Source organism: Martes martes (genome assembly GCF_963455335.1).
Source record: "Martes martes genome assembly, contig: SUPER_18_unloc_1, whole genome shotgun sequence".
Lineage (NCBI taxonomy): Eukaryota > Metazoa > Chordata > Mammalia > Carnivora > Mustelidae > Martes > Martes martes.
Window position 1 is genome coordinate 526,993 of NW_027666704.1, and position 27,964 is coordinate 554,956.

General features: G+C 41.0%; 1 pseudogene across 1 annotated transcript; it reads left to right on the plus strand.

Moving 5' to 3' along the window:
* The first annotated feature begins 1,313 nt into the window (after window positions 1–1,313).
* On the plus strand, window positions 1,314–25,322 carry LOC308359840 (5'-AMP-activated protein kinase subunit gamma-1-like; annotated as a pseudogene). Its single transcript has 5 exons — window positions 1,314–1,486; window positions 5,611–5,632; window positions 9,066–9,194; window positions 24,188–24,950; window positions 25,206–25,322. The product of its transcript is annotated as a 5'-AMP-activated protein kinase subunit gamma-1-like (transcript).
* Window positions 25,323–27,964: the final 2,642 nt, after the last annotated feature.

Genomic DNA, 27,964 nt, shown 5'->3' on the forward strand with positions numbered 1-27,964 from the left:
ATCTATGTTCATTGGTTGGGTCATGGAAGTTTGTTTTTTTTTTTTTTTTTTAAGATTGTATTTATTTATTTGAGAGAGAGAGAGTGAAAGAGAGCATGAGAGGCGAGAAGGTCAGAGGGAGAAGCAGACTCCCCACGGAGCTGGGGGTCTGATGTGGGACTCGATCCCGGGACTCTGGGATCATGACCTGAGCCGAAGGCAGTTGCTTAAACAACTCAGCCAGCCAGGCACCCTCATGGGAGGGTTTTACAAAGATTTACTGTGTTGTGAATTCTAATCAAGATTTGCTTGGAACACAAGGAATTCTTGCCAAATATTTAATAATCAAGACAAAACATGGTGATCTGTGTTTTCACACTGACATCATAGTATATATGAATGAGATAAATTTGAAGATCTAGGGACACAGAAATCTTCCTTGTGACCTAGCTAGAAGGTTACAAGAATTTACATTGAAATGGAAGCGTCTCATAATAAATAAATGATGTATTGAATGGTTTAACATATTTTCTAATATGAATATATATGCAAAAGATTTTTAATTGTAATAACCAGCACTATGTAAACTATCTACAAAACCTACAAGAACAATGTGGAGACTGATGTGTTGGCATTGATGAACTTAGAGTCACTTTTCAATTTATGCAATACCCCTTTACATTCCATGTTAATGATACTGAGTTGATATGAGTCAGTCAATTGACATAACTTGGACAAACAATAGTTCTAATAAAGATGAATTTGTTTTGTCAATGTGGAAGTGAACATTAAGGGAAGATTATTTTTTGGTGCTTGATCCTGCAACTGAAAAACTTTTAAGTATGCTTGGAAGAGCTTGGGTATGTGACTTGACTTTTTCGACCATAAATACAAATACAGATGAAATATTTCTAACAAAAAATTCAGCATCGAGATTGAGTTGTGTTCAGCATAAAATAGCCCTGGATTCCAAAGGCTTAAAACAACCACACAAAAGAACGTATCTCATTAATGATTTGTTTATATTGGATATATGTTGGTGTGATGAAATTTTAGAAATACTGGATTGAATAAAATGTAACATTAAAATTAATTTTGCCGGTTCCTACCTTTTTAAATGGGGTTACTAGAAGATTTTATAGTATATACGTGGCTTGCATTAGTATTCTATCAAACGGCGCTCATCTAGAATTCCTCTCTTTTTATTAGTGCCAGATCTCCTCTGGGAGAATTACCCAGTGGGATTCACTCCGACATGAGGGTAACGAAGGCACTTGCCTCCTCTTGCAATTCCCACTGGGGAAGCAGAAGGAGCCCCGTCCAAAGAGGGTGCCATGGACCGGAATGATACGGTGCTTACTCCTGGGACTTCGATTCTGGAGGAAGTGGTGCAGAGACAAGGATTGTCTGGAAGTGGAACTCAGTATGTCAGCGGCAGCGTGTGGACCCGGCTCTCTCAGTTTCCCAAACTGTATTTCTGCCGCGATGGGGATGATGGGGTGGACGGGTGTTGGAGAAGCGAACACAGTGTCCACTAGAAAAGCAAACACGACGTTCACCAGAGTGAGGTGCTGAGTCGGGTGAAGACAGTGTCACACATCAGGTTTGAAGGGTTGGGGAAGCTTCCAGATAGGGACTGAACATCGAGGGTGGAAGCCGGGAAGCCGGCAAGGGGCTGGAGTGTGGAGTGCGGCGTGAGCTGTCCCTAAGAATGAACGGTGGGTGGGCGTGGTAGCTGACGGAAACCACAGGGAGACTAAGTAAGCTGGAGATAAGGCCTCCGTGTCTGTCCTAATCAACAGTCCTGCCAACAAAACCATCCTCTGCATTATGGAGTGAGCAGCTGGGTTAATTCAAGAAAAAGGACTCTCTGGAACCACAATGTCATGGCAACCGTGAAGGAATTCTACTTTCTCTACAGATCAGAGCTCAGTCTGGGGAAGGGTCCAGTTTGTAACTGGGCTCCTGCGACCAATGCCGGAGTTCTGAGGGCATCTCCCTTCTCCACTCCTGCACCTGAGTCCCTGTCCTAATGCATTGCTTGGGGTGTAACTTATTTGTCCCAGAGGCAGGAAATCTTCCTTGCATCTCAACTCAGTGACCACAGCCCTGCTCTGGCTTCCTTAGTTGGAAGCCCAGGCAGCTCTGGGCTGAACGGACCGACCCATGGCCCCCAGGATGAGTGATACTACCTGTTCCATTCCTCGGGCAGCGGAATGTCTTGAGAGCCAGGACACCTGGCTTCTAGGCCTGGCTCTGCCACTAGTTGCATGACTTTAGGCAAATCACATCACCTCTCTGGGCCTCAGTTTTCACACCTGAGAAACGAAGGGGTTGCATTATATTAGTGATTCTCTACTTTTAATTACTTTTCCCTCCCAAACATAACCAGTGATGTATATTTTACCTAAGAGACACACACCCATATGCAACTGCCGGGTGCTAACTGATTACGCCCCTTCCTTCCCCACTCAAGAAAGCCTATCGGAATGCAGGGAAGAATGAGGATAATTTGACTGCATTTTTTTAATATTAAAAATAATCCTCTGCAATCTTTTGACTGCAACAGAGTTATACTTATTGAGGGTTTAATTATCCACCTTCCAAATAAAAAGGGAGAGAAAGAGGGAAAGAGAGAGAGCCCGAGAAGGAAAAGCTAATCACTTAATGAGAAATGAACACGAGGTGGGAAACACGGACACCTCATTCCTTCCTTTGGTCCCAGTAGTTGCAAACCTCCCATCCTGTGACCTGCCTTCCCTCCCGTGAGGTTCTCATTAAGCATAGGATCTCTAGTATGACCTCTTCCTTAGAGGGTTTTGTTTTAAGATCTGTTTATTTATTTGAGAAAAAGAGAGAGCGCGAGTGGTGGGGGCAGAGGGAGAGGGAGAGAAAAATCTCCAGCAGTCTCCGCACTGAGTGTGAGCGAGCCCTACGTGGGGCTCGATCTCACGACCCCGAGATCAAGACTTGAGCAGAAACCAAGAGTTGCTCACTTAACCAACTACGCCACCCAGAGGGCTCTTCCTTGGAGGTTTTCAAGGGACACTGACTCTACAGTTTTCCGTCTTCTACACTGGCTTACTGACTCGTGGGCAGATGCTACAGAATTCTCCATAGTCTTATTTACAGATCTCACAAGGCACCCTTGACAACCGCTGCGTTTGTGCACCAAGGCTGCTGGCTGCTGAGCTAGTGTCTCTGAGGTCTCTCCCCGCATCAGAGTGCTGGGAAACAACTATCTTCAGCCTCCCACCCGCTACCTGGCTTCCCCTACCTGGTACTCCTCTTCCACATTTCTGCCTAGGATAAGTGCTAGCCAGTCTTTCTTTTCTTTCTTTCTTTCTTTCTTTTTTTTTTTTTTTAAGATTTTATTTATTTGGGGATGCCTGGATGGCTCAGTGGGTTAACCCTCTGCCTTCAGCTCAGGTCATGATCTCAGGGTTCTGGGATTGAGCCCTGCATTGGGCTCTCTGCTCAGCGGAGAGCCTGCTTCCCCTTCTCTCTGACTGCCTACTTGTGATCTCTCTCTCTCTCTCTCTCTCTCTTTGTCAAATAAATAAATAAAAAGAAAAAAATCTTTAAAAAAAAAGATTTTATTTGTCAGAGAGAGAGCATAAGCAGGGGGAGCAGGAGAGGGAGAAGCAGGCTCCCCACTGAGCAAAGAACTCGATGTAAGACTTGACCCCAGGACCCCGGGATCATGACCTGAGTCGAAGGCAGATGCTTAGCTGACTGAGACACCCAGGCATCCCAGCCACAGTCCTTCTTGTCAACATTTGTATCTACTTTACAGTTGTTACCCTTTGTAAGCTGCACAAGGGCAAAGATTGTGTCTAGTTAATTCCCTGCTCTGCTGCTGCCTGCTAGGAAGGTACTTAGCGAAATAGTTACAGAATACAGGACTGACTAAAAGATTGGAAGCAGAAATAAATGAAGGAAAGGATTCCTGTCGACTGATTTACTCCCCTTCAGCACATAAATATGTGCTAGTCTTTCTCATCTTTTATGACAAACACTCACACAAACACTAAAGAGAAATTGTCAGCCCCACATAATTCTCTTCTAACTTTCAGAGCCAAGGAATTTGAAGTATTTGTCAGCATCCTCCGTTTCCCCTCCTTTGTATCCCATCTCTCCTCGAACCTCCACAATCTGGCATCTGCTGCCTCCACACGAGTAGCGGAGCTTCTACTATCAAGAATCTGCATGTTGCGGTGCCTGGGTGGCTCAGTCGTTAAGCGTCTGTCTTCGGCTCAGGTCGTGATCCCAGGGTCCTGGGATCGAGCCCCACATCGGGCTCCCTGCTCAGCGGGAAGCCTGCTTCTCTCCTTCCCACTCCCCTTGCTTGTGTCCCCTCTCTCACTCCATCTATCTCTCTGTCAAATAAATAAATAAATAAAATCTTAAAAAAAAATCTACATGTTGCCAAATCCAATGGACAAATTTTTTGTCCTTGTTTTACTTGCTTTCCTGACTCTAAAACCTAAAATTTAGCTGAATGTCCATTGAATGCATTTATTTATTCATATAAGCAGAGGGAAGGCAGAAGTGATTTAAAAAAAAAAAAAATGCAGAGGCACCTGGGTGGCTCAGTGGGTTAAAGCCTCTGCCTTCAGCTCAGGTCATGATCCCAGGGTCCTGGGATCGAGCCCCGCATCAGGCTCTCTGCTCCGTGGGGAGCCTGCTTTCTCCTCTCTCTCTGCCTGCCTCTCTGCCTACTTGTGATCTGTCTGTCAAATGAATAAATAAAATCTTTAAAAAAATAAATAAAAATTTAAAAAATGCAAATGACAGTAAAAGTAGATACTGTTTCTGTTTTCCTAATATGATCAGTTTAAGGGAAGACTAAAGACAAAACCTTTTAGAAATTATAGAGATGCAAAAAAAAAATTATAGAGATGCATTTGTTCAGTCATTCATATATTCACAAACACACACACACACACACACACACACACACACACACACTGAATCCCTTCAATGTGCCTGGCATTGGGGAAATAAGACAAGGCAGCGGATTTCAAGAAGTGCCCCTCCAGTGGCTGTGCCCTCTATAATAAGACAGTTAATTTTGAATTTAAAAAATAATAATGAAACTGCTGGCCTGTAGTATTCATATAGGAAATGCACCCATTTCAAAAGTTCAGTTGGATGAATTTTCACTAACTGAACACACGCGTGTCAACAGCACCTCCGTCGAGAAACAGAATGTCACCAGAGCACCCGCTGTTTTCCTCTGGACCCTCCCTGCTCCACAATCACGGCTGTCCTGACTTGGAGAGGGTAGATCCGTGTTGCCCGAATCCACGTTTCATTCCCGGCGCGAATGGAGTCACTTACAGGAATTCACTCTCCTATGCCTTGCTTCTTTCGTTCAACATGGTATTTGCAAGATTTATTGAGACTGTGCAAGTAGCTGTACATCGTTCATTCTCCCTGCTGTCTGGATTCTCTGGTAGCAATACCGTCTACGTCCCCACATGGGGCACTCCTTCCCGTAATGACTGCGGTTCCCTCTCTCTCAGTAACGTCTCCCGTCCCCCTTCCCTTCTTTTTCTCCGTCCCTCCTATCGCCATCTAACACAGTACACATTTGACTTAGTTCTTTATTATTTGCCCCTTTCCCAGATTGGAAGTTCCACGGAGTCAGGTAAGTGCTGGATGAATTCTCTCTGAACAAATGAACCTCAGCTACTTCCACATGGTGCCCAGCGTGCTCATAGCTGGAGGGAATGTCATGTTGCCCAGACAGAACAGATGGGCTAGGAACAGCAACAAAGTGTCATTTAGCAAGGGGCCAACCTGATGTGGAGCCACGTGTGGCTCTCCTACTGTGACGTCTGGACCTCAACCGTGAATATTGATGTGCAAATCCTACAAAAAATGCTTGCCAATAAATTTCAGAAGTTTATTAAAATGGAAAAAGAAAACAGTCCAGGCGTATCTGTCAATTGGGAATATCCCTTAGGGGGATTGGGAAATGGGATGTGGACTTCCCAGTTTTACATCCTTTTGTGTTTTTGGAATTCTTAATAATAAAATCCACTGATTTAGGAGTTAAAAATTAAAGAATAACATGCCACACTTAAGTGCAGTCTGTCTTAGTACTGTAAAAACTATTTAATATTTACAAATGGATATTGGAGATACCACCAAGCCCTGCAACATTTTATAAAAATCACAAATTTAATATCACAATAATAGAAGGATGCCTGGCTTATAGTAGGCACCCAGATATTTCTTGAATTCATGAAAATATATCAAGATGTTAAATCATGCCAACAAGTCAAATAAGGGAAAAAACTCACCATTTAACTAGTAAATACCAAAAAAGCATTTAGAAAGAATTCAGCATCCATTCCTGATGAAAACCCTTGGCACGCATTAAAGAAAACGATTTCCACCCTATGCCTCTCTGCAAACCACTGCAATCTGGCTGTTGCTGGCACCACACCATGGAAACTGCTTTCCCCAAGGCGATCAGTACCCTACATATTGCCAAATCCAATGCACTTGGATGGAGACCAATAAATATGTAATGAATTAAGGAATAGATGATAAAAGAATCTCAGATCAACAGTCAACATCACACTTAAAACACCAGAGTTGGAAAAAAAAAAAAAAAAGAAAAGAAAAGAAAAACCACCAGTGTTGTCTCTTCAAAGTCGGAAACGAAACCAAGATGTGAGCCACTATTATGATTTGACATTTTTCTGGAAGCTCAAGCAAAAACAAGAAAAAAAAATGGAGACAAAACAAAGTGCAGCTATTGGAAATAAGGAAATAATAATTATCTTTCTTTGCATGAAATCTAGGAGAATCATTAAAAAAAACTATCAGAAATAATGAGAGGCCTAGAAGTTTACAAAGTCAATACTCAAGGAGCAATAGTTTTTCCCAAATGTCAGCAAAGGGAATGTCTATTAAATGATGAGGTCATTGAGAAACTAAGATATAAAGAAGGAATAAAATCCCACAAATGAGAAGGAAAATAATCTTCTGTAAAAGTTCTATAAAAGTTACAGAATTTCAGCATTGCAAATTTATTTTTTAAAGATTTATGTATTCGAGAGAGAGAGAATAAGAGAGAGTGAGCATGGGCAAGGGAGGGAGCAGAGGGAGATAATTAGGGAGCCCAACCTGGGGCTCAATTCCAGGACCTTGAGATCATGACCTGAGCCGAACGAAGGCAGACCCTTAACCTACTGAGCTATCCAGGTGTCCCCAGCATGACAGTTTTAAAAAGGAAACATTGTACAGAGGATAATATTTTTTTCATTGGCTAAAGGTGAAAAATAAACGATACTTAAGTTGCAAATTTTATGTTGAATTTTAAGCGAGAGAGATGGGCTTGATATCTAGCATTAGGTACAGCTTAATTACGAGACAGGGTCAAGATTGTTAAAATGGGGACTGAAACCATACACCAGTTCCCTTGTTGCCCTCTGTAATGTCTGATGGGAATCCCTGAATTTGCAAGGTCAGCTGACCTGAGATGGTTAATTCTGCTCCCTTGTAAGGAAGTAACTTGACGAATGCAGGAAAGTCTGTGAACAAGTGTATAGACGATGGGCAAATAAATCAAAGCTCTGGGATTAATACTTCTGTTAGCTTTAGCAGGAAGTGAAATCCTTGTGATCAGTTGTGGGTTCTACATAATTTTTAGGGGGTGTGAAACACTTGAAAGAATTTGACTTATCTAATGTGCATTTGGTTCAAAATGTATCGCTCGAATTTTCACACTATTCTAGGTACTGGGCATATCGTGCTGAAAAGACAGATGAGGTCCCTGCCTTAAAAGAGCTTATGAGAAGGGCACAGAGAACACACAAAGAGACAAACAAATGCTTAACCAATACGATTTTTTTAAAGCCACTGATGCTGTGAAGAAAATAAATCTGGTTAGAGATAGACATGAAAGGAGGGGTGTACTTTAGATCAAAGACTTCTCTGAGAAGGTATTTGAGCTGAGATTAAAAAAAAAAAAAACAACGTATGAAGGAGCAAACCATGTAGAAGCAGAGCAGTCCACGCACAGGAAACAAGAGAGGCAGAAATCAGCTTAGTATGTTCCAGACTCTGCAAGGCCACCACTATAGCTGTAACAGTGAGTGAGAGGGAGTGGGGGTAGAAAGCAAAGCAGGTGCTGACAACCATGGGGAAGGGTCTAGATTATATTTGTATTTATTCATTTATTTTTATTTTTATTTATTTTATATTTTTTAAGATTTTATTTATTTATTTGACAGAGAGAGATCACAAGTAGGCAGAGAGGCAGGCAGAGAGAGAGAGAGGAGGAAGCAGGCTCCCTGCCAAGCAGAGAGCCCGATGCAGGACTCGATCCCAGGACCCTGAGATCATGACCTGAGGCAAAGGCAGAAGCTTAACCCACTGAGCCACTCAGGTGCCCCGTATTTATTTTTTTTAAGATTTTATTTCTTTATTTGACAGAGAGGGAGAGTATACAAGCAGGGGGAGCAGCAGAGGGAAAAGGAGAAGCAGGTTCTCCGTGGAGCAGGGACCCTTATGCGGGACTCAATCCCAGGACCCTGAGATCATAACCTGAGCTGAAGGCAGATGTTTAACTGACTGAGCCACCCAGGTGTCCCTATTTTTATTATTATTATTTTTTTTTTTAGAGAGGGAGAGAGAATCTTAAGCAGGCTCCATATCCAGTGTGGAGCCCCATGCGGGGCTTGATCTCATGACCCTGAGATTATGACCTGAGCGGAAACCAAGAGTTGGACACTTAACTGACTGAGCTACCCAGGTGCCCCTCTGGATTTTATTTTATTTTTTTTTAATTTTTTAATTTTATTTTCAAATATTTTATTTATTTGACAGACAGAGATCACAAGTAGGCAGAGAGGCAGGCAGAGAGAGGGGGAAGCACGCTCCCTGCAGAGAAGAGAGCCCGATGTGGGGCTCGATCCCAGGACCCTGGGATTATGACCTGAGCTGAAGGCAGAGGCTTTAACCCACTGAGCCACCCAGGTGCCCCTGGATTTTATTTTTGATGTGAAGGGAAGTCATTGGAAGGTTTTAAGCATGGGCCTAAGTGATCTGTTTTATGATTTCAAAAGCCTATGGGGGCTGCTGTGAGACTGATCATCTGCAATGAGGAGGAGGACACTGAAAGCAGGCAGATCAGTTCAGATGCTCCTTATGCAGTCCAGGTGGAGGGTGATATTGGCTTAGAAGACAATGATATGGTATAAATGGACAGAAGTCAATAGCTGGGAAATGTATTTTGAAGGTAGGGCCAAAGAACTGGACTAGGGATTGACTGGGTTCAGGATATAAGGCAATGGGAAATCAAGAACTTCTAGGATTTGGAACGACACAGCTGGATGGATGGTGGGAAGATACTGGGGGTAGGGTGGATTCAAAGACGTGTTGGAGAGGATGTGGAGAAAGGGGAACCCTCTTACACTATTGGTGGGAATGCAAGTTGGTGCAGCCACTTTGGAGAACAGTGTGGAGATTCCTCAAGAAATTAAAAATAGAGCTTCCCTAGGACCCTGCAATTGCACTGCTGGGTATTTACCCCAAAGATACAGATGTAGTGAAAAGAAGGGCCATCTGTACCCCAATGTGTATAGCAGCAATGGCCACGGTTGCCAAACTGTGGAAAGAACCAAGATGCCCTTCAACGGATGAATGGATAAGGAAGATGTGGTCCATATACACTATGGAGTATTACACCTCCATCAGAAAGGACAAATACCCAACTTTTGCAGCAACATGGACGGGACTGGAAGAGATTATGCTGAGTGAAATAAGTCAAGCAGAGAGAGTCAAGTATCATATGGTTTCACTTATTTGTGGAGCATAACAAATAACATGGAGGACATGGGGAGATGGAGAGGAGAAGGGAGTTGAGGGAAATTGGAAGGGGAGGTGAACCATGAGAGACTATGGACTCTGAAAAACAACCTGAGGGTTTTGAAGGGGCGGGGGTGGGAGGTGGGAGGAACCAGGTGGTGGGTATTAGGGAAGGCACGGATTGCATGGAGCACTGGGTGTGGTGAAAAAACAATGAATACTGTTACGCTGAAAAGAAATAAAACATTAAAAAAAAAAAGACATGCATGATGAGGGGAAATAAAGAACTCTAGCTTGGACCTGTAAAATGTGGGGTGCCTCTTGTCTACCCAAGTGGACATGGTGAGTGGGCAGCTGGATATGAGGAAGCACGGGCGATCTGTCCAATGTAGATGGTATTTCCAGACAAGAGACCTAAGACGCCAAAAGGAAAGGATTCAAGCGGAGTGATGCTGAGGTTTGAGGCCTGAACCCCAGGGGGCATCCCAATATTTAGGGCAAGTGGGAAGAGGAGGAGGGGAAAAAAATGAACTGAGAGGGAGCAGGGCAGTCCCAGAACTCAAAAGAAAGTAATTAATTGTGTGGACTCCTGCTAAGATGCTGAGAAAGATGAGAGAGACTGGGCCACTGGACTGGCAAACAGAAGGTCATCAGTGGCCTTCACCAGAGAGGTTTCGTGGGACTTGTAAAAACGTGATTGGGAAAATAATAAAAATAATAATAATAATAATAATAATAATAATAATAAAATGTGATTAGAATGGGTAGTTGTGGGGCCAAAAGTACCAGTGAAGATCTACATATCGTATGTCTAAATATTTCAATGTTAACAATTGAGCAAACTACTGAGTAAAATATTCTCTTCCTGGGACACCTGGGTGGCTCAGTGGGTTAAGTGTCTGCCTTCAGCTCTGGTCATGATCACAGGGTCCTAGGGCTCCCTGCTCAGCAGGGAGTCTGCTTCTCCCTCTGCTCCTCCCCCTGCTCATCCTCTCTCTTTCTCTCAAAGAAATTTTTAAGAATCTTAAAAAAAAAAAAGAGAGAGAAAAGAAAGGCCAGGAACAATTCTTCTAATTCTTCCACTGTAAGAGGAGGGGAGCAGCTTAAATGTGCAGCAGATCCAGCAGGCTGGTAACTCCAGCCATAGGAAGAAAAAAAAGACCATTCTTTTCTAATTGCTCTTGTATTTATAATAGCATAACAAGTGAGATCATCTGCTGAGTGTAGGAAGAGACAAGTTGTGAAAAGTGATCTGGGAGCACTTAAAAATGGTTAAGATGGTAAATTTCATATCACGTGCATTTTACCACAATTAGAAATAATTTAAAGAGGGGTGCCTGGGTGGCTCAGTTGGTTAGGCATCTGTCTTTGGCTCGGGTCGTGATACCAGGGTCCTGGGATCGAGCCCCGCGTCTGGTTCCCTACCCTTTGGGGGAGGGGGGGTCTGCTTCTCCTTCTCCCTCTGTTCCCTCCCCCCTTGTGCACGCTCTCTCTGTCTCCAATAAATAAATATCAAAAAATAAAAATAATTTAAAGAATTATAGAAAGGCTAATAAATGACCCTCCTCCAAAAAAAAATCTATCTGTAAAAACAGAAGAGTAAATATTATTCAGGAAATGAAATATTAGAGGGGCAATGTTAGAAGCTTACTGGAAATTTATGGGCATAAATTTGAAAGCAAAACCAATAAACATAATTGTGCCTGTTTTTTCTCCTGCTGCTTTCCATTGCCAGGTGAAGTCCGTAAAAAGTTGGGTTAGGGGAGTTTGATTGATATAAGATTTGTGTCTTTAATTAAAAATACTTAGGAGAATTTGATTGATTTAGGTGGCAATGGAATGTGTAGAAACCTTGATCAGTAAATAATTTCAGACTTAAGAGGTTTTGTAAACAGTGTTTCCATGTTTAGCAATTCCGTTTGTTACATTTCTAAGTCTGCCTTGTCAGACGTGTGGAGCACTGAAGAGAATCAAATTTGCAATTGTGGTTAAAAATGCCAACGCTAAGGGAATGTTATTAATCAAGTTTGTAAATGATGGTTAAATATTTAGGGGAATTTACTATGTCAAATTTACAAGCTAAATTAGCATTGATCTAAGAACAAATAAAAATCTGTCAGTCATTAACTTTACATAAGAGATAGCGAGACATATAAACAGTAATACGATCTGTGGGTTGCATGTTAAAGGCTTGGGGAAAACTAGGACTTTGAATCTATAACTTTAATACTCTGAGCATTAGTTAAAATACAAGTAAATGTAAGTATACTCCTGTTTGCACTAAGGCCCAAATTTAGGTGCTAAAAATAAGACTGTTCTCTGTGAGATGCCATCTTATGCCAGTCTCACTGTTTTATTTTCTCAGCACAGGTATCTACCACCCATGTTCCCAAATCCTACTAAAATAACAGAAAAAAATATGGTAGTCTCTCATTACCAGTGTTTTTTGCTTGCCACCGTTTAAGTTACCCAGGGTCAACCTCAGTCCAGAAGCCGATGATCCTCCTGATTTATTGTCAGAAGGTCAGTAGTAGCCTAACGCTAGGTCACAGTGCCTACATCATTCATCTCACTTTAACTCATCATGTGGGCATTTTGTCATCTTGCATCATCACCAGAAGAGGAAGGGTGAGAAGAGGACAGTAAGATACTTTGAGAGAGAGACCACATTCATATACTTTTATACAGTATATTGTTATAATTGTTCTATTATTTATTATTATTATTATTAATCTCTTACTGTGCCTAATTGAAATTTTTAAAAAATAATCTGTTACAAGCAGATTTTTATTCTATTTTATTCTTTTTAAAGATTTTATTTATTTATTTAACAGCGAGGGAGGGAGAGAGAGAGAGACTGCACACATGAGCAGGGGCAGAGGGAGAGGGAGAAAGAGGCTCCCTGCTGAGCAAGGAGTCCAATGTGGGACTCGATCCCAGGACCCTAACCTGGGATCATGACCTGAGCCAAAGGCAGCCACTTCACCGACTGAGCCACCCAGGCGTCCAGCCTAATTTAATTTTTTTAAAGGACTTATTTATTTGAGAGAGAGAGAGCGTGAGCGAGTGTGGTGGGGAGGAGCAGAGGGAGAGAGAGAATCTTAAGCAGACTCCATGCTTAGGATAGAGCCTGATGCAGCGTGTGATCTCATGACCCTGAGATCACAACCTGAGCCGAAACCGAGAGCCAACACTTAACTGACTGTACCACCAAGGTGCCCCTGTGCCTAATTTATAAACTGTACCAAAGGTATGTGTGTGTAGGAAAAAACATAGTACATAACAGCGTTTGGTACTCTCCATGGTTTCGGGCATTCACTGGGGATGCTGGAAGATATAAGCTGTGGTTAAGGGGGGCTACTATATATACACATCTATATGTATATATAATATGTATATAATATAATATATATTAGTATATATAGTATATATACTTTTATATGTATAATATGTACTATATATAAGACATATTATATATATGTATTATATATATGTTTTTATATATATATATATATATAATACATGCAATTTTAGCCTGTAGATCCATAATTGTCAAAGCCAAGAAAGAATCCTAATCAGCAAATCAGAAATGGTGACAAATTGTTGTAAGATGGACTATATAAGGGTTTGAATCAATGGCAAAACCAGGGTAGAGAAACTTGAGGCTAAACACTCTGGAGGGAGGGCAGTTCTTCCCAAGGAAGCCTGGGGGAAATCCAAGATTAGAGGAAACAAACACAAAGAATGAAAGAGGTCCCCCAGGGCAGTCCTTGAGGTAATTAAATACAGGGTTGCATTTGGCCTGGCCGGATCAGACATCCCCTTTTGGCTGGCAGCTCCAGGAGGATAAAATTTCTGGAGTAAAGACCTTAAGACTATTTTTGAACAAGAGAATAAATACCTCTCCTGGGGAAGGTTCTGAATTTGCAGGTTGGCCTGGATGAGGAAGCAGAGCCCTTCTTAATCAGTCTCCATAATAATAAGGGCTGAGGTTGGGGACAAAGAGGAAAGTTGTCCCCAGTGCCTACCCCTACAACAGCCTCGTGGGTAGGTCTTCAAGGTAGGACACTCCAGAGTCACAACAGGGGCTGCAGAAGAAGATGAGCAGTTGCCTGGATAATATTTATAAGCAACTTAGTCTGACAGTATGTTTACCGCCTATCTCTTAGAATCTCAGGAACTGGGGTGCCTGGGTGGCTCAGTCGGTTAAGAGTCTGCCTTCAGGGGCGCCTGGGTGTCTCAGTGGGTTAAAGCCTCTGCCTTCAGCTCAGGTCATGATCTCAGGGTCCTGGGATCAGAGTCCCGCATCGGGCTCACTGCTCAGCAGGAAGCCTGCTTCCCTTCCTCTCTCTCTGCCTGCCTCTCTGCCTACTTGTGATCTCTCTCTCTCTCTCTCTCTCTGTTAAATAAGTAAATAAAATATTAAAAAAAGAAAAAAGAGTCTGCCTTCAGCTCAGGTTATGATCCTGGAGTCCCAGGATAGAGGGCAATTCCCCCCCAATCAGGTTCCCTGCTCAGTGGGGAGTCTGCTTCTCCCTCTGACCCTCCCCTGTCTTCTGCTTTCTTTCTCTCAAATAAATAAATAAAATCTTATTTTAAAAAAATAAAGACTCTCAGGAATTGGCTCCTGAAACAAGAATAGGGCTTCTCATTTAGACTGAAGCTCCAGCTTCCAACATTGCAAAGTCTAGAGAAAGGAAGTGGTGGATATAAGAAACATAGTATCTAAAAATAACTAGTAAAACTTATGACTCTAAGTAAATAAATCTAATAGAATTTCTTAAGACTTCACTTTTCGAGTTGGGACAGGAAAAAGCTTGAAAGTATGTTACGGCTTGAATTGTCCCGGGGGAGGTATAGTTGCAAGTATGTCTAGATCCTGCCAGGAAGATATCCGTTTAAGGAGATTTAAGATAAATCGGGTTGGGTCACGCAGCACATTTCTGGGGTATTGGTAATATTTCATTTCTTGATGTAAAAAATTTAAGCTTGCTTTATGTTCTTTTTTCCAGTGTGTGTTATGTTTCTGTACTTGTGGCATTTTATAATAAAACATTAAAAACAAAAACAAAATCAAGAACAACTATTAGATTTTGGGTTCTCAAACCTGGCTTAGCTTTAAAAGAAATGGGGGAGGGTTTAAAAAAATATTGATGTACAGAACACACACCAGACCAAAAAATTAGAATCTCTGGGATGGACTCTCACATGTGTATCTGAGAACTGCTGTACTAGAAGAATAAAAATAAAAATAAATAAATTCAGCAGGAGGAAACATTAATCACAATCATTATTAATGGGTTAAGTTCCCTAATTAAAAGGCAGAACCCAAACAAGATCACCAAGATCCACATTTTCTCTGTTTCTCAGGTTTCCTATCAGTATTGGCTCTGTTCTCAAATTCCTTGTGGTTATAAGATTGCTGTAGAAATACTGTCCCTATATTCCTTTACATTCGCATTAAGAGGGAAAGCTTTTGAGCTTGTGTCAGAATTCTCAGCAAAACTGTCATGGCATCTCTCTCTCTCAGATTTATCTATTTTACAGAGAGAGAGAGAGAGAGAGAGAGAGAGATCAAAAGAGAGCACAAGCAGGGGGAGGGGCAGAGGGAGAGAGAGAGAGAGAAAGGACCCCAAGGAGACTCCCCACTGAATATGGAGCCCAACGTGGGTCTTCATCCCAGGACCCTGAGACCACGATCTGAGCCAAAACCAAGAGTCCAATGATTAACCAACTAAACCACCCAGGTGCCTCAGAATCTCTTTTTTCTATTGTGACCATGTGCCAATCATTTATCCTTGAACCAATCACTATGACCAGGAGACTTTGATTGGTTAGACCTACTGTATAGGCGTGGAGTGGAGTCAATACCACCAGAATTAGTGGGATGAGAGTGTGGGGGGAGAGTTTCAGTTTGGAAATCAAGTTCATACAGCAAGGGATGAAGTATGATTTGCACTTACTTGGTATCTGAATTTTGAATAACAAGTAGCAAGAGCTACTTGGAAAGAAAGAGCAGTCTACCAGCCCTACTAACAAGAAGAATTTGAATATACTAAGATCCTGAATTTGGGAAGAAAGACTGGAAATTGCAAGAGCAGTATGGTGAGAAATATCAGGTTAGTAAAAGAGATACTGTTGTTTGCAGTCAATTGTTGAAATATATAATACATTTCAGATAAATAAATATAAATTATCTGGATTAATGACAGATTCAACTTATTTTTGTTCTACTAATTACAAAGCACTAACCAAGAATTTGGGGCTATTAGATAAAGCAGCAAATGTTTAGTGGTCCTGACAAACATTTTATATGAGTGGATTGGACATATACCTAGAAACAGTGGTGAGGTTTCTCGTCAAAGACCACTTTCTTTTCTTTTCTTTTCTTTTTTTAAGATTTTATTTATTTCTTTGACAGATTGAGAGAGCGCACAAGCAGGGAGAGTGGCAGGCAGAGGGTGCGGGAGAAGCAGGATCCCCACTGAGCAAGGAACCTGATGCGGTGTTTGATCGCAGAACCTTGGGATCATGATCAGAGTTAAGGGCAGATGCTCAGCCCTGAGCCACCCAGATGCCCCATCAAAGACCACTTTCATGAACAGCTAAGTCAAAGAACAGATCTTATTCAAAGGTTGGATGGTTTCATTTGTGTGCTAGTTACAAATGAGTTTTTTTAAAGACTTTATTTATTTATTCATGAGAAACACAGAGAGAGAGAGAGAGAGAGAGAGAGAGAGAGAGGCAGAGGAAGAAGCAGGCTCCCAGCCAAGCAGGGAGCCTGACTCAGGACTTGAACCCAGGGCTCTGGGATCTTGATCTGAGCCAAAGGCAGACACCTAAATGACTGAGCCACCCAGGTGTCCCTGCAAATGAACTTCTAATGTTTTTTGTTTGGCTTCAGCTCTGAAAAGAATTTCTCCATGTTTCCTGGCATTGCGTATGGTTATTAAATATTGATTTCTTTCAGAGAATGAAGAAAATCAAGTGTTAGCAAAGAGTCATTGCCTGCCAATGAAGCCTCCTGCATCAAAATTCAATTTCCTGATATCTTATCCTCAGTACTGCATATCCTCAGCACATAATATCCTATTATGTTAGACCTAAAAGGAGAAGTTCAAGCTTTTCAAACTCCTGACCAAAGTGTGTTGACATATCACTTGAAATCAGAGATAACATTTCTTCACAACGCTGATGATGACCACAAGGACCAGATTTATGATTTCTGGTCTTTCACAGAATCATTAGTGTTATAAACTTTATCTGCTCCCTCATTTGGATTATCCACAGGAGAACCTTCCCCTTGGATGGCCAGCCTGCTTTAGCGTGGAGAAGCAGCTCTGGTACAGGTCACCCATTTCTTCACAAAACACAGAGGACAGACATACGCTCAGTGACTGAGATGTGATTGTGCTAACAACTTTTTTTTTTTTTTTTTTGTGCTAACAACTTTTATTACTTCTTCAACTCTTAGTTAAGATCAGGATACACAACTGTTCTTAGGAAGTCAAGTGGTGAGCAATTCAGTACTCAAATGTAGCTATGGGTGAGTGGTCATGGGAGGCTGATGGTAAAAATGGCCCAACCCCCCACCCAACCAGACCTCATCCTATCACGCGGTAGCATCTTCCCTATCTGTGGGTTCGCCATGTGACTGTGCTGGGACCCAGTGGGGTGTCAGTGCATGTGACAAGGCAGAGACTTTATGGAGCGCTTGCCTTCTTGGGATGGCTTGTTCTTGCTCCTGGACCTTTGCTGTGTGAACATGCTCGTGCTAGCCCGCTGAAGGATGTGATGCGTGGTGTAGAGTTACTCCAGTTGTCCCAGATAAGCCTGTCCCAGGCTGGCCGACTGATGCCGGGACGTACAAAAGAAGCCAGCCAAAAGCAGCACAGCTGCCCACGGGACCCACAGCCCAGGCTGGCCTCATGGTCATGTGACCTTTGTAGTCACACAGGAGCTCTGTGTTAAGAAGACCCCGTGCTTGGTTTAATGTTCTACTGTCATTGTCTTTACATTCTTAATCATTTTTTCAATGAGAGGCCCTGCATTCTTATTTTGCACTGAGTTCCACAAATTTTGTAACTGACCCTGCCTACACCTTATCGCCTACCCTGGGGTAAGCCTTGCTGAGATGGGAAGAACCACCCCGTTGGCCCACAGACTTGTGAGATATATATTCTTAGCATTTAAATGACTGGATTTTGAAGTTGTTTTGCATCATTGTAGCAACAGATACTGATACACCAAACCTTTCTTTGTGGGACACATGTCTGGTCCTCCAACAGCATTATCTCAAATATGCTCCTAATCTGCATCCTGTCTCACAAAAAAAATACTAGATTAATTGATAAACAGAACTCAGAATTACCAAGTGTGTCTTTCTCATTCATATATGTACCACAGGGGTGCAAAGAGCCGGTTCATACCTTCCCCACTAGTGCTTTCACTCAGCTGTAAAACAAAATATTGGCTGTCATCATTACAATAATAGTTCCACCATCATCTGTATGCGCCTTGTGTCATCAGGCTTGCTTATGGCTACTTTTGCTTTCTCTCCCGGCCTTTTATTTGTCTTGAATCTGAGGCTGGCTTTATAAGCACGTTGACTACAGAATGACTTTCATCTGTCATTGCTCTTGTTTAGCTTCTTTGCATTTAGAAATAAAATTAATCAATTTCATACCACGAAATATTTTGCATGTAGTCCAGGAAAGTCTACTCATTGGCCAGGGAGGTTATTCTATTTTGGAAATGATGTGACATCTCTGAAAGCATCATGATGCTCTCTGACAGAGTTTCCTAATAGAGTGTACATTGGAGACAAGAGAAGGATAAATCCCTTGCTCAAAAAAAAAAAAAAATCCAGTTTTTAGATATTCATAGCCACACTTTCCATTCACACTTTGCCTTTCAGCTGCTTGGGTGAAATCATCACATTCACATTCACAGATGCTCTTGTCCCAACAGATCCTGGAGTCCTGTTTGCTAATTACACTTCTGAGTTGCGGTGTTTGTACGACTATTTTTATCTCTGCTTCTACACTTCAATGAACCACTCTTTAGTCATTAATCTATTTTTGTTCATCGGAACCATAACAAAACATAATAGTAGCAACAAGAAATGCAAATTTTACACACATAAACAATAATATGCAAATGATATAGCTAAAATAAACTATATCCTAGTAACTGAATTTTAACTATACCTTGCTAAGAGTCTGACCATTTTCAGCCATCTGCGCCCTTGCACCATTATTAGGAACATAATGGTCCTTGATAATTCTTCTTCCTTTTCAAAATTAAAATATTCCAAAGCATCTATTTTCCCATTGCTTATGTCACAGAAACTGCCAAACAACTTGGAGACGATTTGTTTTATGGACAAATTGATCCTGTTTTAGAAACAGTGACCCAAAAGATAAAGCCTGAACTCTTTGGCGTGAGACATAAGCCATCTACTAGTTACTAGCATAGGTGTGTGTGTGTGTGTGTATGTGTATGGAGTATAACAACGACAATAACAGCACCACTTTCTCTTTACTGAGGACTTAAATGATACCATGTGATCAGTGCTAATCTAAGCATTTCAAATGGGTTCTCTTACTTCAAACTCACAATAACCCGAGAAGGGAGGTGCTGGAGTTGGTATTATACACGTACAGAGAGTACAAAGGTACTCGCTCAGGAGCACAGAGCTAGTAGGAAGCTAAGCAAGAATCTGATTCCAAGCTTGTCTAACCCTCAATGACCCCCTTGTTTGGCATCCCTCTTTGACCTCCCCTTCCTGCGCTCTCTCACAAACATGCACGGCCTCCTCCGTATGCTCCAGCCATACCACACTCCTTCCCCTTCCTCAGTGATCTTCCATCCGTGTCTGTGCACACTTTGCTCCCTGTGTCTGGGATGCTCTCTTCCATTTCTTACCTTGTCACCTCGGTGAACTCTCGCTCACCCATCAGCACCCCACTGAAGAGCCTTCTTCATAAAGTCTTTCCTTCCACCCACATCCCAAGATTTTTACCTTTTCTATAATAGCCTACATTGGATTTCTTTCCGTTCTCCGGATAAAGACGCAAATATGTCTAGAGTGACAGCTGCGTTATTAAGAATTACAATATGACAGAACATAATTTACTACATTGTATCTGATTGTTCCCTCGTCTATCATTAGTCGACTCCACTTATTGACTTACGTCTCAATGAATAGGCAATTCCTTACCTTAAAAATGTTATTCTCAGGGGGTCAGAGAGCAGAATTAATTCTCATTGTGTCTATAACGGCAACTAGTTAACTTCATGAGGCACAGAAAATACATTCTGTTTTACCCTCTCCAATTTAGTGAGAGTGAGACTCGTGATAATAAGTAAAGTTTCTAAAATCACTATCTCTAGTAGATAATATTGCTTTATAGATATTCAGAAAATACAGTTCTATCAGGGTGGCAAGAACATATCTTCAGGCCTGCTAGTAATTAAGAAAGCTGTAAATTAATCAGTAAGAAGAGAATGTAGAAGGTAGTGGCTTGGAGTAATGGTTCCTAAACTCGTTTGAACACTCACTTCAACAGTATACATTTTGGGCCTGCACCCCCACAAATGTGTGTATTTATTTATAAATAAATGTATACATATTATTGTATGGAACATTCAGTATATTAAAAAAATTCATGAAAAGGAAACTAAAAGAAATAAGGTAAGTAATAAATATAATTAGAAGTTCCACGATTTTAGGGTGCCTGGGTGGCTCAGTGGGTTAAAGCCTCTGCCTTCGGCTCAGGTCATGATCCCAAGGTCTTGGGATCAAGCCCTGCATCGGGCTCTCTGCTCAGCAGGGAGCCTGCTTCCTCCTCTCTCTCTGCCTGCCTCTCTGCCTGCTTCTGATCTCTGTCAAATAAATAAATAAAATCTTTAAATAAAAAAAATTTAAAAAAAAAAGTTCCACGATTTTCCTTCCTTACCCAATGGAGCATCTGGTGTACCTGCTGGGGTATGTTTGCACTACACTACTGAAGATCAAAAGTTTGCAAATCATTCTCTGGACAAGCACAACTAGCCCACTTGGATCCAGACGCTGGACTCACTCTAGTGATACCCAGCACCTGGATGGCCCCTGTGGACTCAGGATCCAGGTCCACCACCATGTTCCCAAGCATGGCTTGCCCACCAAAGGACTCCAGTAATAAGTCCACATATGGTTACCACCGGATTGCCCACCCAGAATCTCCGGTGAAAGGTTTTGCTGTTGAAGCTGGCATGTAAAGACTGGAAGAGGTGGCTACTTCCTTAATTGTGCAGACACCAAAGCAAGACCACAAGGATCATGAATAATCAAGGAAATACAACATCACCAAAAGAAAATAGTAGAACTTCAAAAAATGACCCTGAAGAAATGGAGGTCTATGAACTGTCTGACAAAGAATTCAGAATAATCCTCTTAAAGAAATTCTGTGAACTGCAAGAAACACAGATAAACAACTAAATGAAATTAGGAAAATAATGCATGAACCAAATCAGTTCAGTTCAGTAAGTAATAGAAACCATTAAAAAAAAAAAAAACACAAAGAAATCCTAGAATTGAGGGATGCCTGGGTGGCTCAGTGGGTTGAAGCCTCTGCCTTCAGCTCAGGTCATGATCTCAGGGTCCTGGGATCGAGCCCCGCATCAGGCTCCTTGCTCAGCAGGGAGCCTGCTTCGCCCTCTGCCTCTGCCTGCCACTCTGCCTGCTTGTGCTCTCTCTCTCCCTCTCTCTCTCTCTCTCTCTCTGAATAAATAAATTAAATATTTTTTAGAACAGAAATCCTAGAATTGACAAATACAATAACTAAAATGAAGAGATCCATAGAAAGCTCCACAGCCGACTCAAACGAGCAGAAGAAAGAATTCGTGAGCTGGATGGCAGATCACTTGAAATCATCCAGTCAGAGGAGCAAAAAGAAAAAAGAATGAAAAAGAATGAAGAAAGCCTATATGAGTTACATGATGCCATTAAAAGAAACCATGCTTTACTGGATTACCAGAAGGAGAAGAGTGGGAGAAGGAGGCAGAAGGCTGAGAAATAGAGAAATAGAAATAGAAATAGAAATAGAGGCTGAGAACTTCCCAAATCTGAACAGTGATCTGGACATCCAAACTCATAAAGTTAGTAAGTTGTCCTAAAATTTCAGCCCCGGCTGATCTTCTCTAAGACACTTTATAATAAAACTGTCCAAAATCAAAGAAAAAGAGAGAATTTTTAAAGCAGCAAGATAAAAAAAAAATTATCATATATATGGGAACTCCCATGAGGCTATAGAAGATTTTTTTTTTAGCAGAGAGTGGAATGATATATTCAAACTGCTGAAAGGAAAAAAAAAAAAAAACTCTATCAACCAAGAATAATTTACCTGGCAAAATTGTTTTGAGAAATGAAGGAGAGATAAAGATTTTTGCAAACAAACAGAAGCTGAGAGGGTTCGTCATCACTAGAACTGCCTTACAAGACAGGCTGAAAGGAATTCTTGAAGCAGAAATGAAAGGACACTAATTAGCAACTTGAAAATATATACTAATATAAAACATACTGGTAAAGGTAAGTATATAATCAAATTCAGAATACTAATACTATAATATGTTTGTGTGTTAATCACTTAATTGTAATATAAAGGTTTAAAGGACAAAAGTATCAAAAGTAACAATTGCTACAATAATATGTTAGTGGATCTACAATATAAATGAGATTAATTGTGACATCAAAAACATAAAATATGGGAGGGCAGTAAGAGGGTTGAATTTTTGTATATGATTGAAGTTAAATTATCATCTTAAAATAGACTGTTAAGTTTATGAGATGTTTTATACAATTCTCAGAATAACCACAAAACAAAGACCTCTGGTAGACACACAAAAGATAAAGATGATCAAAGCTTGCTACTATGGAAAATCATCAACTCACAATGAAAGATAACCAAAGAGGAAGAAAGAAATAAGGGAAATACAAAGCAACCAGAAAATAGTAAGATGGCATTAATAAGTACTTACCTATTAATAATTACTGCTAATGTAAAGAGATTAAATTCTCCAACCAAAAAGCATAGAGTGGCTGAATGGATTAAAACACAACCCTGGGGTGCCTGGGTGGCTCAGTGGGTTAAGCCTCTGCCTTCCACTCAGGTCATGATCTCAGCGTCCTGGGATCAAGCCTTGCATCAGGCTCTCTGCTCAGCAGAGAACCTGCTTCCCCCTCTCTCTCTGCCTGCCTCTCTGCCTACTTGTGATCTCTCTCTCTCTCTGTCAAATAAATAAATAAAATCTAAAAGAAAAAAACAAACACAACCCAACTATATGTTGCCTACAAGAGACTCACTTTAACCTTAAGTACATACATAGTCTCAAAGCAAAGGGTAGAAAAATATATTTCATGCAAATGGAAACCCAAAGTGAGTAGGAATAGCTATCCTTATATCAGCAAAACAGACTTCAAGTCAAGAATTGTAGCAAGAGACAACAAAGGTCATTTTACAATGATAAAGAGGTTAATTCATCAAGAGAATATAACAATTGCAAATATATGCACTCAGTATCAGAGCAACAAAATATATTAAGCAAATACTAAGAGATCTGAAGAGAGAAATAAACAGCACTACAATAACAGTAGGGGACTTACAACAATGGACTTGTTTATCCAGACAGAAAATCTGGACAGAAAATTCATAAGGAAACATTGGACTTGAACTCTACCTTAGCATAATTTACGCAGAACATTCCACCCAATGGCAGTAGAATACGCATGCATCTGAAGGACACTTGGAACATTCTCTAGGATGGATAGGTTAGGTTACAGAGCCATTCTTAGCAAATAAGATGACTGAAATCATACCAAATATCTTTTCTGACCATAATGGTGTGAAACTAGAAATGAATTACAAGAGGGAAACTGGAAAATTCACAAATGTGTAGAAACATACTCTTGAACAACCACTGGGTCAAAGAAGAAATCAAAAGGGAAATCAAAAATTATCTTTTAAAAAAAGATTTTATTTATTTGACACACACAGAGAGAAAGCAAGCATGCAGGGGGAGTGGCAGAGGGATTGGGAGAAGCAGGCTTCCTGATGAGCAGGGAGCCTGATGTGGGCTCGATCCCATGACCCTGGGATCATGACTTGAGCCTAAGGCAGATGCTTAACTGACTGAGCCACCCAGGTTCCCCAGAAAATATCTTGATACAAAGGAAAATGGAAGCACACACTAAACTTACAGGATGCAAAAAAAGCAGTTCGGAGAGGGAAGTTTAAAGCAATAAATGCCTTCATTGAGGAAAAGAAAGAAAGCATGCTTCCTAAAGTAAACGAACCCAACCAGTGTCTCTTGCAAAGGGGAGGGTCAATTCTTGGGATAGCTTCCAGCTCTGGAAAATGAGCATCCTCAAGGGACCCCAGAATCCAATCACAGCATGTACACTTCTTTTATGAAGTCTCATCACAGCTATGACCTGATTCCCACAAACTCCAATATGTTTATATTTAATATTTCCCTGTAGATAAGCTTTTTTTTTTCTTACCCCCTTTGGTAACCAATGATCTGTAAGCTGCCCCTTTGTGGGAAGGTAAGAGGCAAAGTTTTGTGGGCATGCTGGCCATCAAGGATTTCATCAGTATCCTGCACTGCTGCTAATAAACCAGTCTTGGTATAGATCTGTAGGCTGGGGCAATGTGAGATAGAAACCTGGAGGGAAGTGTACCCACAGGAGTTCTTTAATCCCTTGTCTGTGTTGCTTCTAAGGCCAGCTTGTTTGATGCTATCTCTTCATTGATTCAAAATAAGACCCACGGGGTGCAAGTTACTGACCCGGAATAAGGCAACACCTTGCACATCCTCACCTATAAGCGCATCCTCAAGTTCTTCAAATTGTTTGTCACTGTGTTTCCCAAGCCAGAGTTCATGTCTAAGTGTCTGGAAGGACTGCAGATTGGCATGTAGGCCAACACTCCCATCCCTGTCTACACGGCTCTAGGCATTCTGAATGCACTGATTCTCAGCCTTGCCAGTGGTGGATGAGAAAGCGTGTGTGGCGGACATACACTCAGAGTTTTATGTTATCAATTTGGCAGCAGAAAAGACCTACAAGAACTTGGATGTGTCAGCGACCAAAGCTCTACAATGTTGATCACATTACTTTAAATGTGTCCTTGGGTATGTGTCTGGGTAGTTCTGTCAGCTAAGTGTCTGACTCTTGGCTTTGGCTCATGTCATGATCTCGGGGTCATGAGATTGAGCCCTGCAACAGGCTCCAGGCTGAGCATGGACTGTGTTGGAGATTCTGTCCCCTTTTCCTCTCCCTTCCCCTCTGCTCCTCCTGCCACGCACATGCATGCTCTCTCTCTCTCTCATTCTCTCTCTCTCTCTCAAATAAATAGACAAATAAAATATTTAAATATGTTCTCAAGTGTTATTTGCATGAGACTCTGGAGACCATTCTCAACAGGCTCGTGGAACTAGAGATTTGCCTATCGGTAGTGGTGGATAAAGAATGATGCAGCCAAGGAAATTTTTATCACCATCTGACCTCCTTTCAGAACTTGGTGCTCACAGGCAAAGACAAAAAAATCCTGACATGGGGAAAGAGGTCAGGCAGCACCAGGGATCAGCCCTACTCACTGGCAGCCCTGGGAATCACAGATGAACTCTTGAAATAACTGTGACTATCCCCTGCCCAGAAGACCCCTACTCTTCTACCTGGAAGCTGGGGAAGGTATGGGAAGAGGAAGGAGAATGGATTTTAAGGTGCCCTTATCCTCATAATACTCTTGAGAAAAGCTTTCAGCCTAGACCAGTCTAGCCCCTGTCCTTTCAACACAGTCCCTTTTCCCAGCAAACTATGGGTTCTGAGCCCCTGAAAAAAATTCTGGTCTCTTAGAGATTCCCGAACTTTACCCAGCCTTTAACTCTGCCTTGGGCTCTACCCTAAGATAATAACACAACAAAATTCTTCATGAAGATATTTTTATTCATCCTGTTTCAAGCTGTATGGAAGGTGAACCCATTTAGTGACGTTTCTTCCCCTAATAGGAATGGGGAGGATGGAGGGGAGAGGAGAGGTCTTTGGGTTTCCGTGCTGTACGCATATGAAGGGGATTGGGGGTTAGGTGGAGAAGGAGGGTTGAGTGGCTAGGTTATTGCTTTCAATGGCAATCCTGATGAAAATGACAGGGACCTAAAACAACAACAAAAAAAGGAAAAATCACAAGTAAAAAACCTAAATTTACCCCTTAAGGAACTAGAAAAAGTAAGCCCGTGGTCAGCAGAAAGAAGGAAATAACAAAGATCAGAGCAGAAACAAATGAAACAGAGTAAAAACAATCGAAAAGATCAACCAAATTAACAATTTTTTAAAAAGATAAACAAATTAACAAACCTTTATCGGGACAAAGACAAAAAGAAAGGACCCAAATAACTGAAATCAGGAATGAAAGAGGAGACATTAAAACTGACACCACAGTAATACAAATGATCATAAGAGACTACTATGAACAATTATACACCAACAAATTGGATAATCTAGAAAAAACGGACAAATTCCTAGAAACGTATAACCTATCAAGACTGAATCACGAAGAAATAGAAAATCAGAACAGACCAAAAATAAGTAAGGAGATTGAATCGATAATTTAAAACCCCCCAAGAGAGAAAAGCCCAGCACCAGAGGGCTTTACTGGTGAATTGTAACAAATATTTAAAGAGGAATTAACATCGATCCTTTTCAAACTCTTCCCAAAATCTGAAGAGGAGGGGATACTCCCAAACTCATTTTATGAGCAGCATTACTCTGATACCAAAGCCAGATAAGGACAACACAAGAAAAGTAAACTTCAGGCCAATATTCCTAATGAATATAGATTCAGATATCCTCATCAAAATGCTTGCAAAATAAATTCAACAGCATATTAAAAATGATTGTATAACATGATCAAGTGAGGCTCATTCCTGGGTTGCAAATTGATAAATGTGATATACCATATTAATAGAATAAAAGGTAAAAATCATGTGATCACCTCAATACAAGAAGAATAGTATTTGACAAAACTCAACATCCTTTCATGATTAAAAACTCTTAACAAATTGGATATAGAAGAAACATACCTCAATATAATAGAGGTCCTATATGACAAACCCACACCAGAGTCAGCAATGAAAGGTTGATTTCTCACTAAGATCAGGAACAAATGAAAGGTGCCCACTCTCAATACTCCTGTTCAACATAGTACTGGAAGTCCTAGCCAGGGCAATTAGGCAAGAAAAAGAAATAAAAGGGATCCATTTCAGGGAGAAAGAAGTAAAATCATCTTTGCAGATGTTATGATCTTATATATGGAAAATCCTAAAAACTTCACAAAAAACCCCATTAGAACTAATAAATGAATTTTATAAGGTTGTAGGATACACAACCAACTTATAAAAACCAGCTGCATTTCAAAAAGTAGCAGCAAACTATCTGGGAAAAAAAATCCCATTTAAAATGGCATCAAAAGGAATGTCTGGGTGGCTTAGTTGGTTAAGCATCTGCCTTTGGCTCAGGTCATGATCCCACGGTCCTGGGGCTGAGGTCTTCATCAGGCTCCCTGCTCAGTGGGGAGCCTGCTTTTCCCTCTACCTGCCTCTCCCCCTGCTTGTGCTCTCTCTCTCTCTGACAAATAAATAAAAATAAATAAATAAATTCCTTAAAAAATAAGCAAAAATAAAACTGCATCAAAAATAATAAATTACTTGGGAATAAATTTTAAGCAAGGAGATGAAACATCTATTTGCTGCAAATTACAAGATACTGATTTAAAAAAAATGAAGAGGACACAAACAAATGAAATAAAGTCATGTACATGGATTGGAAGAATTAATGTTATTAATTTGTCCATACTACTCATCTGTAGATTCAGTGCATTCCCTATCAAAATCTCAGTGGCCATTTTTTACAGAAATAGAAAAAACAATCCTAAAATGTATACAGAACCACAAAAGAGCCTGAACAGCCAAAGAAATCCTGGGAAAGAACAAAGCTGGAAGAACAAAACACACTTCTTGATGTGAAGATTTATTATAAAGCTATAGTATTCAAAACAGTATGGTACTGGGATAGAAGCACACATAAACCCGTGGAAGAGCCCTGAGAGCCCAGGAATAA